This window comes from Paramormyrops kingsleyae, unplaced genomic scaffold, assembly GCF_048594095.1.
Source record: "Paramormyrops kingsleyae isolate MSU_618 unplaced genomic scaffold, PKINGS_0.4 ups31, whole genome shotgun sequence".
Lineage (NCBI taxonomy): Eukaryota > Metazoa > Chordata > Actinopteri > Osteoglossiformes > Mormyridae > Paramormyrops > Paramormyrops kingsleyae.
Window position 1 is genome coordinate 297,501 of NW_027325969.1, and position 10,000 is coordinate 307,500.

The 10,000-nt window shown below is 55.0% G+C and overlaps 11 non-coding genes and 1 pseudogene across 11 annotated transcripts; all 12 read left to right on the forward strand.

The window, feature by feature from the left end:
- The first annotated feature begins 31 nt into the window (after positions 1-31).
- LOC140584981 (U2 spliceosomal RNA) lies at positions 32-223 on the forward strand. The gene has a single exon (XR_011986941.1). It is a non-coding gene; the product is annotated as a U2 spliceosomal RNA (small nuclear RNA).
- Positions 224-667: 444 nt separating this feature from the next.
- Positions 668-781, forward strand: LOC140584423 (U5 spliceosomal RNA). Its single transcript, XR_011986385.1, has one exon. It is a non-coding gene; the product is annotated as a U5 spliceosomal RNA (small nuclear RNA).
- Positions 782-976: 195 nt separating this feature from the next.
- LOC140584982 (U2 spliceosomal RNA) lies at positions 977-1,168 on the forward strand. Its single transcript, XR_011986942.1, has one exon. It is a non-coding gene; the product is annotated as a U2 spliceosomal RNA (small nuclear RNA).
- Positions 1,169-1,600: 432 nt separating this feature from the next.
- Positions 1,601-1,714, forward strand: LOC140584424 (U5 spliceosomal RNA). Its single transcript, XR_011986386.1, has one exon. It is a non-coding gene; the product is annotated as a U5 spliceosomal RNA (small nuclear RNA).
- A 195-nt stretch (positions 1,715-1,909) lies between these two features.
- LOC140584983 (U2 spliceosomal RNA) lies at positions 1,910-2,101 on the forward strand. The gene has a single exon (XR_011986943.1). It is a non-coding gene; the product is annotated as a U2 spliceosomal RNA (small nuclear RNA).
- A 444-nt stretch (positions 2,102-2,545) lies between these two features.
- LOC140584425 (U5 spliceosomal RNA) lies at positions 2,546-2,659 on the forward strand. Its single transcript, XR_011986387.1, has one exon. It is a non-coding gene; the product is annotated as a U5 spliceosomal RNA (small nuclear RNA).
- Positions 2,660-2,854: 195 nt separating this feature from the next.
- LOC140584984 (U2 spliceosomal RNA) lies at positions 2,855-3,046 on the forward strand. Its single transcript, XR_011986944.1, has one exon. It is a non-coding gene; the product is annotated as a U2 spliceosomal RNA (small nuclear RNA).
- A 436-nt stretch (positions 3,047-3,482) lies between these two features.
- Positions 3,483-3,596, forward strand: LOC140584426 (U5 spliceosomal RNA). The gene has a single exon (XR_011986388.1). It is a non-coding gene; the product is annotated as a U5 spliceosomal RNA (small nuclear RNA).
- A 195-nt stretch (positions 3,597-3,791) lies between these two features.
- On the forward strand, positions 3,792-3,983 carry LOC140584985 (U2 spliceosomal RNA). Its single transcript, XR_011986945.1, has one exon. It is a non-coding gene; the product is annotated as a U2 spliceosomal RNA (small nuclear RNA).
- A 432-nt stretch (positions 3,984-4,415) lies between these two features.
- Positions 4,416-4,529, forward strand: LOC140584427 (U5 spliceosomal RNA). The gene has a single exon (XR_011986389.1). It is a non-coding gene; the product is annotated as a U5 spliceosomal RNA (small nuclear RNA).
- Positions 4,530-4,724: 195 nt separating this feature from the next.
- Positions 4,725-4,855, forward strand: LOC140584236 (U2 spliceosomal RNA; annotated as a pseudogene).
- A 4,578-nt stretch (positions 4,856-9,433) lies between these two features.
- Positions 9,434-9,624, forward strand: LOC140584221 (U2 spliceosomal RNA). The gene has a single exon (XR_011986198.1). It is a non-coding gene; the product is annotated as a U2 spliceosomal RNA (small nuclear RNA).
- The last annotated feature ends 376 nt before the right edge of the window (positions 9,625-10,000 follow it).

Consider the following 10,000-nt stretch of genomic DNA (forward strand, 5'->3'; position numbering starts at 1 on the left):
GCCGGCGCCCGGCGGGGCGCAATTTGTGGGTATCGCTTCTCGGCCTTTTGGCTAAGATCAAGTGTAGTATCTGTTCTTATCAGTTTAATATCTGATACGTCCCCCATGGAGGGGACCACATATTAAACGGATTTTTGGAACAGGGAGCCGGAAGTGGGGCTTGCCCCGTCCGCTCCACGCATCGACCCGGTATTGCAGTGCTTCCGGGAATGGTGCACCTCTACTGCCCCCTGTTGTCGAAAGGCAGAACTGACTGACTGACTGACTGACTGACTGACTGAGTGAGTGAGTGAGTGAGTGAGTGAGTGAGTGAGTGAGTGAGTGACTAATAGACTGAGTGCTGTGAGGGGGGGGGCCCTGTCTGTGCGTGGCCCCCGTTTCCCGCCGTTTTTCTTTTTTTTTTTTTTTTTTTTTTTTTTTTTTAAAGGAAGGTGACACACTGTTTGTGCGGTGGACAGCTGCGCTGAGGTAAGGCATGATGTCATCTTTGCCTTTTGAATTTCCCCTCATGTTTGTTAAAATGATTGCTGTCTTTTGAGAGGACAGGAGGACAGGGAGGAGTCGGGGCCCCGAGGACGGCGGCTGCGACGCCCCTGGGCATTCTACTCCGAGCGGGGGCGTCACGCAGGCCCGGCTAACGGCGACGGGCTTGGCGGCGGCCCCATATCGACTCGGGTCTCTCTTCATCCCGTATAAATCTTTCGCCTTTTACTAAAGATTTCCGTGGAGAGGGATAGCGATGAGTTCATGGTATTTTTGGAGGCTCTGCCCAAGCAGAGCTGCACTGCTGCTGTCAAAGGAAGACTGGGCCCGGCTTAGCGGCTGGCGTTAGGTGCCCGGTGGCGCGGCTGTGGTCTCCCTGGATCACGCGTGGACTCGCCGGGCGACACCTGCCAGAGGGGCTGGTGAGGGCTGAGCCGCGCCAGCTCCGTCGGCATCCCGCATGCCGGCGCCCGGCGGGGCGCAATTTGTGGGTATCGCTTCTCGGCCTTTTGGCTAAGATCAAGTGTAGTATCTGTTCTTATCAGTTTAATATCTGATACGTCCCCCATGGAGGGGACCACATATTAAACGGATTTTTGGAACAGGGAGCCGGAAGTGGGGCTTGCCCCGTCCGCTCCACGCATCGACCCGGTATTGCAGTGCTTCCGGGAATGGTGCACCTCTACTGCCCCCTGTTGTCGAAAGGCAGAACTGACTGACTGACTGACTGAGTGAGTGAGTGAGTGAGTGAGTGAGTGAGTGAGTGAGTGAGTGACTAATAGACTGAGTGCTGTGAGGGGGGGGGCCCTGTCTGTGCGTGGCCCCCGTTTCCCGCCGTTTTTCTTTTTTTTTTTTTTTTTTTTTTTTTTTTTTAAAGGAAGGTGACACACTGTTTGTGCGGTGGACAGCTGCGCTGAGGTAAGGCATGATGTCATCTTTGCCTTTTGAATTTCCCCTCATGTTTGTTAAAATGATTGCTGTCTTTTGAGAGGACAGGAGGACAGGGAGGAGTCGGGGCCCCGAGGACGGCGGCTGCGACGCCCCTGGGCATTCTACTCCGAGCGGGGGCGTCACGCAGGCCCGGCTAACGGCGACGGGCTTGGCGGCGGCCCCATATCGACTCGGGTCTCTCTTCATCCCGTATAAATCTTTCGCCTTTTACTAAAGATTTCCGTGGAGAGGGATAGCGATGAGTTCATGGTATTTTTGGAGGCTCTGCCCAAGCAGAGCTGCACTGCTGCTGTCAAAGGAAGACTGGGCCCGGCTTAGCGGCTGGCGTTAGGTGCCCGGTGGCGCGGCTGTGGTCTCCCTGGATCACGCGTGGACTCGCCGGGCGACACCTGCCAGAGGGGCTGGTGAGGGCTGAGCCGCGCCAGCTCCGTCGGCATCCCGCATGCCGGCGCCCGGCGGGGCGCAATTTGTGGGTATCGCTTCTCGGCCTTTTGGCTAAGATCAAGTGTAGTATCTGTTCTTATCAGTTTAATATCTGATACGTCCCCCATGGAGGGGACCACATATTAAACGGATTTTTGGAACAGGGAGCCGGAAGTGGGGCTTGCCCCGTCCGCTCCACGCATCGACCCGGTATTGCAGTGCTTCCGGGAATGGTGCACCTCTACTGCCCCCTGTTGTCGAAAGGCAGAACTGACTGACTGACTGACTGACTGACTGACTGAGTGAGTGAGTGAGTGAGTGAGTGAGTGAGTGAGTGAGTGAGTGACTAATAGACTGAGTGCTGTGAGGGGGGGGGCCCTGTCTGTGCGTGGCCCCCGTTTCCCGCCGTTTTTCTTTTTTTTTTTTTTTTTTTTTTTTTTTTTTAAAGGAAGGTGACACACTGTTTGTGCGGTGGACAGCTGCGCTGAGGTAAGGCATGATGTCATCTTTGCCTTTTGAATTTCCCCTCATGTTTGTTAAAATGATTGCTGTCTTTTGAGAGGACAGGAGGACAGGGAGGAGTCGGGGCCCCGAGGACGGCGGCTGCGACGCCCCTGGGCATTCTACTCCGAGCGGGGGCGTCACGCAGGCCCGGCTAACGGCGACGGGCTTGGCGGCGGCCCCATATCGACTCGGGTCTCTCTTCATCCCGTATAAATCTTTCGCCTTTTACTAAAGATTTCCGTGGAGAGGGATAGCGATGAGTTCATGGTATTTTTGGAGGCTCTGCCCAAGCAGAGCTGCACTGCTGCTGTCAAAGGAAGACTGGGCCCGGCTTAGCGGCTGGCGTTAGGTGCCCGGTGGCGCGGCTGTGGTCTCCCTGGATCACGCGTGGACTCGCCGGGCGACACCTGCCAGAGGGGCTGGTGAGGGCTGAGCCGCGCCAGCTCCGTCGGCATCCCGCATGCCGGCGCCCGGCGGGGCGCAATTTGTGGGTATCGCTTCTCGGCCTTTTGGCTAAGATCAAGTGTAGTATCTGTTCTTATCAGTTTAATATCTGATACGTCCCCCATGGAGGGGACCACATATTAAACGGATTTTTGGAACAGGGAGCCGGAAGTGGGGCTTGCCCCGTCCGCTCCACGCATCGACCCGGTATTGCAGTGCTTCCGGGAATGGTGCACCTCTACTGCCCCCTGTTGTCGAAAGGCAGAACTGACTGACTGACTGACTGACTGACTGACTGAGTGAGTGAGTGAGTGAGTGAGTGAGTGAGTGAGTGACTAATAGACTGAGTGCTGTGAGGGGGGGGGCCCTGTCTGTGCGTGGCCCCCGTTTCCCGCCGTTTTTCTTTTTTTTTTTTTTTTTTTTTTTTTTTTTTAAAGGAAGGTGACACACTGTTTGTGCGGTGGACAGCTGCGCTGAGGTAAGGCATGATGTCATCTTTGCCTTTTGAATTTCCCCTCATGTTTGTTAAAATGATTGCTGTCTTTTGAGAGGACAGGAGGACAGGGAGGAGTCGGGGCCCCGAGGACGGCGGCTGCGACGCCCCTGGGCATTCTACTCCGAGCGGGGGCGTCACGCAGGCCCGGCTAACGGCGACGGGCTTGGCGGCGGCCCCATATCGACTCGGGTCTCTCTTCATCCCGTATAAATCTTTCGCCTTTTACTAAAGATTTCCGTGGAGAGGGATAGCGATGAGTTCATGGTATTTTTGGAGGCTCTGCCCAAGCAGAGCTGCACTGCTGCTGTCAAAGGAAGACTGGGCCCGGCTTAGCGGCTGGCGTTAGGTGCCCGGTGGCGCGGCTGTGGTCTCCCTGGATCACGCGTGGACTCGCCGGGCGACACCTGCCAGAGGGGCTGGTGAGGGCTGAGCCGCGCCAGCTCCGTCGGCATCCCGCATGCCGGCGCCCGGCGGGGCGCAATTTGTGGGTATCGCTTCTCGGCCTTTTGGCTAAGATCAAGTGTAGTATCTGTTCTTATCAGTTTAATATCTGATACGTCCCCCATGGAGGGGACCACATATTAAACGGATTTTTGGAACAGGGAGCCGGAAGTGGGGCTTGCCCCGTCCGCTCCACGCATCGACCCGGTATTGCAGTGCTTCCGGGAATGGTGCACCTCTACTGCCCCCTGTTGTCGAAAGGCAGAACTGACTGACTGACTGACTGAGTGAGTGAGTGAGTGAGTGAGTGAGTGAGTGAGTGAGTGAGTGACTAATAGACTGAGTGCTGTGAGGGGGGGGGCCCTGTCTGTGCGTGGCCCCCGTTTCCCGCCGTTTTTCTTTTTTTTTTTTTTTTTTTTTTTTTTTTTTAAAGGAAGGTGACACACTGTTTGTGCGGTGGACAGCTGCGCTGAGGTAAGGCATGATGTCATCTTTGCCTTTTGAATTTCCCCTCATGTTTGTTAAAATGATTGCTGTCTTTTGAGAGGACAGGAGGACAGGGAGGAGTCGGGGCCCCGAGGACGGCGGCTGCGACGCCCCTGGGCATTCTACTCCGAGCGGGGGCGTCACGCAGGCCCGGCTAACGGCGACGGGCTTGGCGGCGGCCCCATATCGACTCGGGTCTCTCTTCATCCCGTATAAATCTTTCGCCTTTTACTAAAGATTTCCGTGGAGAGGGATAGCGATGAGTTCATGGTATTTTTGGAGGCTCTGCCCAAGCAGAGCTGCACTGCTGCTGTCAAAGGAAGACTGGGCCCGGCTTAGCGGCTGGCGTTAGGTGCCCGGTGGCGCGGCTGTGGTCTCCCTGGATCACGCGTGGACTCGCCGGGCGACACCTGCCAGAGGGGCTGGTGAGGGCTGAGCCGCGCCAGCTCCGTCGGCATCCCGCATGCCGGCGCCCGGCGGGGCGCAATTTGTGGGTATCGCTTCTCGGCCTTTTGGCTAAGATCAAGTGTAGTATCTGTTCTTATCAGTTATATCTTCATCCCCCAGCCTACTTTTCCATCGGGCCCAACAGGGGGTACCTGTTCTACACTGGTCAGCCTACCTTCTGCCGGTCGTGCCAGGGCCATGGACACAAGGCGGAGGACTGCCCGGACCTTAAGTGCCGTAACTGCCTTGAGCCCGGGCACATGGCTAAGGACTGTAAGGGCCCCCAACGTTGCCGCCACTGTAGCAGCGAGGAGCACCTGGCCCGTGTCTGCCCCCAGCGCTCCTATGCGGGCGTTCTGGCGGGTGGTGGGCAGGTGAGGCGGGTGCCGGACCGGGAGCTGCTCCCTGCCCCAAAGCCAGGGGGGCCTCAGGAGAGGTCAGTGGGGGCCCAGGAAGAAGTGGCCAGGTCCCCAGTGAAGACCCCGTTGGGGGCTGAGGGGCCCCGGGCTCAGGCTGGGCAGTCCCCGCAGGCCCGGGCCGGGGTCACCAAAAGGAAGAAGAAGGGTGACCCCAAGGACAAAACTAAGAAGACGAGGAAGGAAGCAGAGGAGGCAACAGGTACCCCCAAGGAGGCGGCGCCCCCAGCTGAGGCCCCTGTACAGGTCGTATCGCCCCCCGCCCCCAAAACAGAAGATATAAGTTGGAATTTGTCAATGTTGTCCCCAGCCCTTCCCCAGGAGGACATTACCTTTTCGGGCCTGGAGGTTTCACCAAACGACCAGGCCTACCTGGAGGACTCCATGCTGGGGAAAATTCTGGGCATGAGTGGGGAGGGGGAACAGGGGTCTTAATAGCTGGTTTTAGGGTTTATAGTTTTTAAAAATTTTTATGGTTTTAATGTCTTATTGTTTTATTCTTCTTTTAATCCCCCCATGGCTGGTTTTAAAATTTTTACTGTTAACGTCAGAGGGTTGAGGAACCCAGTCAAAAGGGCCGCGGTCTTTGATGAACTGACATCCTCCCCTTTCAATCTCTGTTTCTTGCAGGAAGTCCACCTCAGGGACCAGCGGGACGTGGCTCTTTTCTCACAAGCGTGGAAGAGGGGTAAGTCCTGCTGGAGCGTTGGTGGTGTCCATTCTTCAGGCGTCGGCATCCTTTTTGGTGACCGGGCCTTTGAGAATGTGAGTACCTTCACTGTAGTGCAGGGAAGGGTTTTGGGAGTGGACGCCACCTGGAGAGGTCAGCACATCCGGGCGATGTGCGTTTACGCTCCAGTGGAGGCCTCGTCCCGCATTGCGCTTTTTGAGGAGCTGGCCCAGTTTTGTGTCACTAATAGACACATAATTTTAGGAGGGGACTTCAATACTTTTTTAGAAGGGAAAGGGGATGTCAGCACTAAACATTTTAGGAATTTGATCCGCAGCCTCAACCTCTCTGATGGTTTTAAAACGTGCAACCCCACAGATCCGGGCCATACCTGGCACAACAGTCGTGGGGCCAGCAGCCGTATTGATTATATTTTAGCTTCGCCCTCTGTTGTTTTTAGGAAGGTTTTGAGGTCTCCACGGTGGTACTCGGACCATACATCGGTCGAGGCCACAGTTTCCATTGACGCCCCTACCTTCGGGAGGGGCTATTGGAAGCTGAACGTGGAGATCTTAGAAGAGAGAGACTTTAGGTCTCTCTTCCTGGATCATTTTACTGCGTGGCGGGGCTGTAAGGCAGCCTACGTCTCCACGGCCGCATGGTGGGAGAGCGTAAAAGAGAGGGTTAGAGCTCTAGCTATCCACTATTGCGGCCAGCGTAAAGCTAAAAGGCTTTACGAAATCCAACGGCTAGAGACCAGGCTGCAGAGGGAGTATGCCCGCCACAACAACGGAGGGGCTTTTAACTTTGAGGAGGTGCAGGCAGCCAAAGCTAAGCTGAGGGGCCTGCACGAGCAATCGGCTGCGGCCTCCTTGTTTTGGGCCAGGGCTTTGGAAAGGGAGGAGAATGAGAAATGTACAGCCTTCTTCTTTAATAAGGTGAAACTGGCCCGTGAGGAAAAGTGTTTCACTGCCCTCCGGGACCAAGGAGGCAACCTGGTCTCCGATTCGGCCCGGATGCTGGAGGTTGCTAAATGTTTTTACGGTGACCTTTTTAAGAAAAGGGAGACCGAACCTGAGCTAGGGGAGCAGTTTTTATCTAAACTCAAACCTAGTCTTCCCAGTGAGGCAAGGGACAGCTTAGATGCCCCCTTCACTCTAGCCGAGCTGACTGAGGTGCTAGGCAAAATGAACCGGCGCAAAGTTCCTGGTCTCGATGGACTCCCCGTGGAATTCTATTCCACGTTTTGGGAAGTCCTCGGGCCGGAGCTGCTAGAAGTGGCTGAGGACGTGCAGCGTCAGGGCATGCTCACCAAGAGCATGCGGTCAGGGGTCTTGTCTTTGTTGTACAAGAAGGGCGATCGTGCCGAACTTGGCAACTGGAGACCCCTGACAATGCTTTGCGTAGATGCAAAGATCATAGCAAAGACCCTAACTGAGCGCCTAAAAAAGGCCATGACCCACCTGGTCCATAGTGACCAGACTTGCGGGGTCCCGGGTCGATCTGCGACTTGGAATTTACATTTAATTCGGGACGCGATCGCCTGGGCTGAGGACAGGAATGTCCCTCTGGCACTCGTTAGCTTGGACCAGGAGAAGGCGTTTGACCGAGTGGACCACTGCTTCCTGTTTGGGGTATTGAGCAGGCTAGGTTTTGGGCCTAAGTTCTTGGGATGGGTTCATGCGCTTTATACTGAGGTTGGTAGCCATGTGTCGATTAATGGTTCCCTCAGTGATTGGGTTCCCCAGTCAAGTGGAGTGAGGCAGGGTTGCCCTCTCTCCCCCCTCCTCTACGCTCTATATATAGAGCCGTTGGCGAGCGCCATCCGTGCCCATCCAGGTATCAACGGCCTGATCCTGCCAGGGAGTGGGGGCCTGACGGTAAAGCTGGCCCAGTACGCAGACGATACCACTCTGTTTGTGTGCTCGGACCATGCGCTCGGTCACGCCCTGGGCTTGGTGCAGGCGTTCGGGAAGGCCTCCGGGGCTGCACTTAACCTGAGCAAGTCGGTGGTCAAGTACTTTGGCAGCTGGAAGGCGAGAGAGGACGTCCCGGGGGGGCTCACTCTCTGCGGCGGCCCTCTCAAGGTGTTGGGGGTTAACTTTCTTTCGAAAGGTGCTGCCCGGGTAAACTGGGAAGAGCGTTTGACGATCGCCAGGCGGAAGATGGGGATGTGGAAGGCCAGGTCCCTGTCCTTCCTGGGTAAGGTTCTCGCCTTGAAGGTTGATATCCTTCCCACCCTCCTCTACCTCGCCCATGTGTTCCCCATGCCCCGCTTCATGCGGAGAGGCTTAACTAAGGATGTGTTTAACCTTGTTTGGGGCGGCAGGTATGAGTATGTGAGGAGGGAAGTGATGTACCTTGGAAAGGACAGTGGGGGGAGGGATGTTCCTGACTTCCCTCTCAAGCTTGACTGCCTGTTCTTCTCCCAGATCTGTGCACGTCTGGTGGCTCCCCTAGAACACCCCCACCAGTATTTTGTTCACTTGTGGCTGGCCCTGCCCATGAGACGTCTGTTGACGTCGTGGTCCAACGCCGGGCCCAAGGCGGAGACGCTGCCGACCCACTATCACCATGCTATTAAGTGGAGTAAGTCTCTTCCGGCAGGTCTCCCCCCAGGGACCCTCACCAGGCACCGAGCCCTGTATCGGGCTGTGCTGGTGAAGAGGGGAACCCGTGCTGTGCTGGGCCTGGAGAAGGACACCTGGACCAGGATCCAGCCCAAGGGGTTGGATAACCGGCTGCAGGACCTGAACTGGCAGTGTGTGCATGGTAAGCTGCCGGTCAGGGATGTACTGTACAGGCACAAGCTGACCAGATACTCAGGCTGCCCACGTCCCGAGTGCTCAGAGGAGGAGACCCTCAGGCACGCCTTTTGGGACTGTGGGTATGCCAGGGAGGTCTGGAGATCAGTGCAAGGCCTGTGCAGGAAACTAGACCCGCAGTTTGTGTTGTCCTACGATAAGGTGATGATGGGGTGGCCCCAAGGTCCTCAGACTCCCTTCCCGCCCCGGATGTGGCTGCTGATCAGCATGACCAAACGTGAACTTTGGAATGCAAGGTCGGCACTCATCCATAAAGGGGCAGATTTGAGGGCCTGGGGATTATATCGAAAGATTGTGGCGGACTTGGATTTCAGGATGGAGCGGGACATCATCCAGTGGGGCTATCACGAGGCCAAGGAAAGGTGGAAGGGCCTTCTGCGGCCATAGCCCCACTAACATCTTGGTGAGTACGAGCTCCATCCAGGAAGGTCGGTGTGGCACGTGAGTTGTGAACGCACGCACCTTATACTGTGCCTTTCTTGGTGGTGCGTTAATGTTTTTTTTTTCAGTGTCACACCATAAAGTTCACAAGGATCGGAAACCCTTTGCAATGGGATTTTAAGCCTGGGGGTGATTTTGAAAATAACCACTGACACTCAATGGTTTTTGATTAATATTTGCTTATTTATTGAATGTCTGGTGTGGTTTATGTATTTTATATTTAAATTTTAAACTCTGATATGGGCTGAATTTTAACGGTGTGTTAATGTCTTGTTTGAAATCCTTTTAAGGAGATTATAATTGTAATATTTTATTGATTGAAATAAAAATTGTAATTGAATTTGAAATAGCCGGAATGATGAGTGAAGGTTGGCCGAGTTGATGAAGTGACGGGTATCCAACTCTGACTGGTTAGAAAAAAAAAAAAAAAAAAAAAAAAAAAATCTGTTCTTATCAGTTTAATATCTGATACGTCCCCCATGGAGGGGACCACATATTAAACGGATTTTTGGAACAGGGAGCCGGAAGTGGGGCTTGCCCCGTCCGCTCCACGCATCGACCCGGTATTGCAGTGCTTCCGGGAATGGTGCACCTCTACTGCCCCCTGTTGTCGAAAGGCAGAACTGACTGACTGACTGACTGACTGACTGACTGACTGAGTGAGTGAGTGAGTGAGTGAGTGAGTGAGTGAGTGACTAATAGACTGAGTGCTGTGAGGGGGGGGGCCCTGTCTGTGCGTGGCCCCCGTTTCCCGCCGTTTTTCTTTTTTTTATTTTTTTTTTTTTTTTTTTTTAAAGGAAGGTGACACACTGTTTGTGCGGTGGACAGCTGCGCTGAGGTAAGGCATGATGTCATCTTTGCCTTTTGAATTTCCCCTCATGTTTGTTAAAATGATTGCTGTCTTTTGAGAGGACAGGAGGACAGGGAGGAGTCGGGGCCCCGAGGACGGCGGCTGCGACGCCCCTGGGCATTC